This window comes from Micromesistius poutassou (assembly GCF_964030765.1).
Source record: "Micromesistius poutassou genome assembly, chromosome: 6".
NCBI lineage: Eukaryota > Metazoa > Chordata > Actinopteri > Gadiformes > Gadidae > Micromesistius > Micromesistius poutassou.
This window is the reverse complement of record NC_140276.1, coordinates 15,417,871-15,424,861: the sequence shown is the minus strand read 5'-3', so window position 1 is coordinate 15,424,861 and position 6,991 is coordinate 15,417,871.

Sequence of the window (6,991 nt, the reverse complement as noted above, 5' to 3'; positions counted from 1 at the left end):
TGAACTCGGGGTCCTCTGAGTTCAGACGAGTTGACGAGTCGTTTTTCCGACTTCGGGGGTGTTCTATTTGCAACTTCCGGTTCGTAACTCGGAAATCCGACTCGTAGATCAGATCGAGTCGGGTGGACAAATAGAAGGCACCATCAGACGAGTTGACGAGTCGTTTTTCCGACCTCGGGGGCGTGCTATTTGCAACTTCCGGTTCGTAACTCGGAAATCCGACTCGCAGATCGAGTCGGGTGGACAAATAGAAGGCACCATAGATGTATGTCTGCCTAGACCTAATCAATTGTGTTTTAATATTTGTAGCATTCATATTAGTCTATTCTTTTCGTAGGCTACTCTGCTGTTGGCCTTGATGGGGAGATATTTTTTGCTGCCAAAAAATATAGTTTAATCCAACAACATTCCTGCGTCTCCCCCTCCTACGGAGCCCATTTCAGCACCGTGTCAGTGGACAGCTACAAGCCTACGACGTCGTAAAGCTTTTTATTGGTTGTGTAGAATAAACACAATAGGCCTACCTTTAATGGTTGAGATTATAGGAGTACTACGGAAGACTAGGCTTATTATTGATTGATTGTAGCATGTGTCTATCATTCTTACAAACAAAATACTTATAAATAAGTTATAAATTAATAAATTAAATAATTAATTAATAATTACACAAGTAAACACATGGGGGCAGTATCATTTAAATAAAAAGACAAGGGGCGGAACGAGTTATGTTTGGCTGCAATTTAGATCACAATCACGCACAGATACACCCCATCTACGGCTGCGTGACCGTGCGTGTACGGACTAGACGCAGGTGGAGCGGATCAAGAAACCGAAGAACAAGGTGAGTGCTACAGCTACCTAGTTCTCTAAACTGAAGACGCCAGTCCATGTCAACTCGACAGCAAATCATGTCCACGGTGAAGCACGGGAACGTATCATTACTTAAGGTTCGTTGCTGATCTATTGTAAGTAGTCAACCAAAAAGTTTCGCAAGAGGTACCAGCAATTATTGCTCTTGACATTTCGGAGACATTTCGCAGACCTGAGGGGTGTTCCTCAAAGCCGGTTTTATCACTTACCCAGCTAAGTTAACCCACTCAGTAAAAAGTGCTGGGTTATTTTTGTAAACACATTGCTTGGTTATTTATGCTGGGTCAAAATTCTGGGTTGTTTGGGGCACTGTAAACACACTACTGGGTTGTTTGTGCAGGGTAAAATGGTATAAGGGGCTTATTCGCAGGTGAACATCTGGTTGGGTTATTATGACCCAGCCGTTGGGTCGTTCATTTTCCCGCTCTTTCATCGTGAAAGTTCAACAGTGGAACATTCTGGACATTTCTTTGTGGTCAGACAAGACCAGTCAGTGGCAGACAAGACAAGACCAGTGGCAGAGCAACCCCTCCTCCGGCGGCGACAGGAGCCTGCATACGGCAACAATCGCTTTCCCCTCCATGGCTGTGGATGTGTGCTTTTTTTTTTTTTTGATACAAACTACCCGAAGCAGTGTGCCCACCTGGGAGTTTCTACAGCACGCATTGTAGGCTACAACATAGATGGGCATGAGTCATTTTTTAGTTTGACATTGTTTTCATTAATTCCAGTGTACCTTAGATCAAGCTGTAGGCAAATTATTCCATGCCATGCAGTGTAAAAAGTGTTATGAGTGAAGATACTTATATATTAAATCCATATTTAAATGCACATTTACAGTGGTCTAATTGTGTTTGTATGATTATGTGAAAATATTTAATTATTACACAATCATTTATATGTTGTTTATATTTTACATCTGTATACTAAATGTAGATATAACAATATAATAAACATAGAATAATAACTAAATATTAATATTATATTATAGAGAGAGCAATTCAATGAGACAAGAAATAACCCAGTTAATGGGTAGTATTTAACCCATCAATATAGTTAATTTCACCCACTAGGTTGGGTCAAATTAACAACCCAGCATTCTGGGTTAAAAGCTGTAACCCAGCACTTGGGTCAAATCAACCCAGCATGTGTTCTGTCCAATAGTGACCCAGTAGCTGGGTTAAGGTTGGGTTATTTTTTAACCCAGCACTTTTTACTATATATATATATATATGGATCTGACTGGGGATATGATAAGTTAATTTACTTGAGGTGGTAAACAGTCTAGTTATGTTTTTAAAGCGTTTATGTAAAACACACGGGACATCCAACAAATAACTAACTACGATTAGTGACTAGAATAATTTCATCACTTCTAGACTGAATTTAATTAATGCATTCCATGGTTACCAGTAAATATACCAATAAATACCAACGGTAAAAATACAAATTTTCACAAACTTCCCTTTGTCCAAACACAAAAGTGCCTCATTCACAAACACACCAACAGTCAACATTCAGCAAAAGTGAACTATTTAATGACGGTTTAATGAGTTACATAGTCATGTATGTATTCTTTACATGTTTTTCTTCATTCATTTCTTATTAACTGATTAACTCCACATGTATTGTCTTTCTTTGTTAATTTATTGTTTGGACTTAACTTTTTACTTTCACTCTGCACTTGCCTTTCTTCATTGCCTGTTTCTATCTGACTGTTTGTTACTCTTTTCTTTGAGAGTGAATTCACCAGGTTGACTTTGTTACATAGACACTCTTAACATTGCCTATAGGTACCTGAACTTGCACTGTCCTCCATTTGGTCTCCTGCATGAACCCTGATTGCATCCCTATCTGCTATCGCACCTGAAAAAAAAGATCTGCCATTATATGCTTAAAGTGTTAAACAAGATTACTAGTCACAAACGTTAGCTAGCTAGCTAGCATTCTAACGGCAGACAAAGTTCATGATGTACATTTACAATAAATTATATATATTTACATTATATACATTTACCATAAGTAATGTTTTCAAAACGTTTACAGACATTTGAATTACTGACTGAATTACTGATTATATAATAAAGACAGTGAAATCTAGAGCTTGTGCTCACTACTAACCTGTTGTAAACACTGAGTCCGACTGCTGAAGTGTACTGACTCACCTGTTGCTCTGTTGTCGTGTGGTAAATGAGGGGCATTCAAGAACCGTCGGAAAGTTGAATTATTATAATTTTTTTGACCAAAAAATTATATTCAGGGCTTTAGCCCTGAATAAAACAGCCTAGTGACACCACTGGTCCAGGCCTCCGAAATGTCTCTGGGAATTTTCGAATGTGTCCGACTTTTAGTAAGACCTCTTTTTAACTTGTGTTTTCATGACATGACCGGCTATGATCAGAGCCGGATGGACCACAGTGGCTTCACCGTGATCGGTGTATTATTTGTCTCTGCAGCAGAACCACTCATACCGCTGCATCCTGAGGAAGGAGGTCAATGATGGACGTGGTGTGGTGCTGCCTGTTGCTGGCCGTCGGTACCCTAGGACAACTAGGTGACTGTAAGTGACTGTAACGTTTGTTACTGAGTAATTGTAAGTAGGCTTTGTTACTAGGTAAATGTCTTAATAACTGTAACTAGGGAACAGTGACTTGGTGTAATTGTAACTAAGTAACTCTAACTAGGTATGCCTGACTGATGTAACGTGCCTGATCACTGCCTGTCACTTTTGTATGTTTCAGTAATGTGTGTGTGCGTGAGCATGTGGGAGCGTGTGTGAGCGTGCGTGCGTGTGTGCCATGTCGGGAATGCGTGTGTGTGCGTATTGACAATAACACTGTATATCACACTGTCACTGTTTGCATTGCAATATAAAGCCAACAGGCGTTTCAAAGCATGCAGTTAGCGTGGAATGTGATCCTTATTTATAAAGGGTATCACATCTAATATGAAGAAGAATGAAAAGCCTCCCTCTCAACCCGTCTTGGAGTCCCACTCGTTCCCACAGTAACAACCAATATGATCTCTCTCCTGCAGCCTCCTACCCCCCTCCCTGCCGCCGCTCGGACCCATGCCTGCTGAACTGCACCTTCTTACAGGAGGATGGAGGAGGGAGGAGGAGGAGTAACGTCACCTGCTGCTGGAGGGACCCCGAGTGGCTCGGACCCCCCACCGACCCGCGCTACACGCTGGTGGTGCAGATGATGCCCTCTGGGTGAGGCGCAGAGCTCAGTGGGACTGGGGGGGGGGGGGGGGGGGGCCTAGCAGTAACCTAGTAACCTACTAGAGAGTGGGACTGGGGGGGGGGGGAGGGGCAAGCAGTAACTCACTAGAGAGTGGGACTAGGGGGGGGGACTAGCAGTAATCCTGTGCTAGGAGAGGACCGACCACAACCCACAGCCCACCTCACACCATCTCTGCTTCTAATTCGGCGCTAAGTAAAGACAGTAAACTGATGTCAGGCAGATCAGTTGAGTTACTCGCTGCATCTCGCATTTGGAGGAGGTTTCTGTGTGTAAATCAAGTCTCATTCATGCAGAGTTGTGCGCTGTGTCACGCAGAAACAAGCAGTCCAGAACTCCACTTTGTGGTACACATTGTTGTGTGTACCACACAACAACACGCACACTTATTATTTAGACTTATATTATTCCCTATGGCAACAATGACATGAAACCTTTCATGATATAATTATAGGAAAGAACTATTAACAAATCAGGAAGATGAGAAGTCCACTCTGCGTGTCAGACCCAGGATCACATGTCACAAGCTGTGGTGTGAGATTTGAGAGACGTATTCATTTGAGGTATAAGTCAACAAATTTACTGAATTTCTCCCCCCCCTCGCTCTACCCCCCACCCCACTGTTGTAGTCTACCCACAAAGGAGGAGGAGACTCCGCTAAAAACATTCAACTGCTCAACGTCCGCCACCGAATGCACAGCAGACATCCAGGACGCTAACGTGTCTTTCAATTTCTGCGTGTCCATCCTGGCCCACGGCCCCCGTGGGGAGAGGCAGTCCGCCACTCGCTGCCAGAGCGGCAAATGGGAATGTATGGATGCATCATGGGAAAATAATGTCGGACTAGTAGACTAGCTAAATATTTAAATGATATATTAGAAAGTAGTAACCAAGTCAGTGAGTAATACAACACATACGTATGTACAGAAAAGGTTAGTGTGTTGTGTATGTGGTGGATGGCTGTTTTAGGTGAAAGGAAGTGTGGCAATGGACCTTGCTACAGCTATAAAGTGAGTAATACAACACATGTATACAGAAAAGGTTAGTGTGTTGTGTATGTGGTGGATGGCTGGTTTAGGTGAAAGGAAGTGTGGCAATGGACCTTCCTACAGCTATGATGTGCAAATCGTCTCTCTGTATCTCTCTCCGTCTGTCTCTCTGCCTGTCTCTTTCTCTCTCTGTCTGCCTCTCTCTCTCTCTCTCTCTGTCTGTCTGTCTGTCTGTCTCTCTCTGTCTGTCTCTCTCTCTGTGTGTCTGTCTCTCTCTGTCTCTCCACCAGCGAAGCTGCCTCCTCTCAGTCTGCTCAGCGTGTCTCCAGTCAGGGCCAGACCTCAGTGTTTGCTGCTGAAGTGGAAGAGACCGACTATTTCCTCCTTACACCTGAGCGACACTGAGTTGTTAGATGGACATCTATTGTCCCAGATTGAGTTCACACACGGAAAAGTAAGACAAGCACAGATGTGCCACACACACCCACACAAAACATAATGTTGCTGTTATAAAATGGCCATAAATCTCTCTCTCTCTCTCTCTCTCTCACACACTCTCTCTCTCTCTCTCTCTCTCTCTCTCTCTCTCTCTCTCTCTCTCTCTCTCTCTCTCTCTCTCATATATATATATATGTATCTGGTGTTCTCTCACTCTCTCTAGGAGACCAGGCTGAGGAACGTGTGTCTGAAGACCTTCAGCCTGGAGGAGTGTGGCTTCAGGCCGTGGACCATGTACAGAGTTAAGCTCCGGCTTCGGCTCAACTCCACTGCCTCCTGCTGGGGCCCCTGGAGCGCCTGGGGCCCCGCGCTGAACGGCAGCACTGCAGAGGCCGGTATGAGAAGTCTCCGTTACGGCGCATTTCCACTGCAGGGTACGCTTCAGACCCAGCACGCCTCAGCTCAGTAGTGAGGGTGCGGTATAGCCCAGCTCTGTTACGTGTCGCGTTTCCACCGCCACCAGTACCCTATGGTAGGGCGGGGTTTAAGCCGGACGGCGATAGCCACGGCTACAGAGCACAGCCACACAGCCACAGCTACGTAAGCATCGAGACCTCATAGCAGCCCGACGCAGTGTAGCCTGCTAATAAATCCATGAAAAAGAAGAATGTGCACAATGAACAAAGCGCAACAATGTAGGACGTCCAAGAAGGACGGCAAAACATTTTCTTCAATAAACAAAGCTTTCGCAGAAATACCTTGCGGGTAATGCATAAAGTTTGTTTGTTATATCCCCCTGTCGCACGGAAGGGACAATTCTGTTGACCAATCAACGGACGGCGTGTGTAGCTCAAACTTGCCGGGACCCTTTCAGGCTCTCATTACCCCAACGGAGTACTGCGAGACGAGAACAGCTCAATATGGCTCAGTCCGGGTCATGCCCACTTTTGGCGGTGGAAACGCAACCCGTGCCGCACCTTTGCAGACTGAACCGACCCGCACCCTGCGGTGGAAATGCGCCATTATAATACCTTCACACCGTAGTGATATCAGCTGGTCCTCTCACTCTGGAGGATGGCAGCTCGTCTCTCTGATGGAATGGGTCCTAAATAAATAAAGGTACCTTAGGTCTAGGGCTTTGAGACGGGAACTGGGATTAAGGGCTATACAAATAATATTTGATTTGATTGTTTTTTTTGTTTTTTTATCTTTTTATTGAATTCAATTAAATTTTATTTTATTTTATTTAATTGTCAAACCAAGGGTTGACAAGACATAGAAGTAGAAACATGGAGCCGTGGAAACCCACATTGTTTAGGTCAGTGGTTCAGTGAGCGAAACCGCAGTGTGTGATACGCACTGTTCACCAGTGACTATTATAAGCTCCTTTCACACATACAGCCCACTATTAGCCCGCTATTCTCCAGACGGGCCTTATAAGTGAATGACATA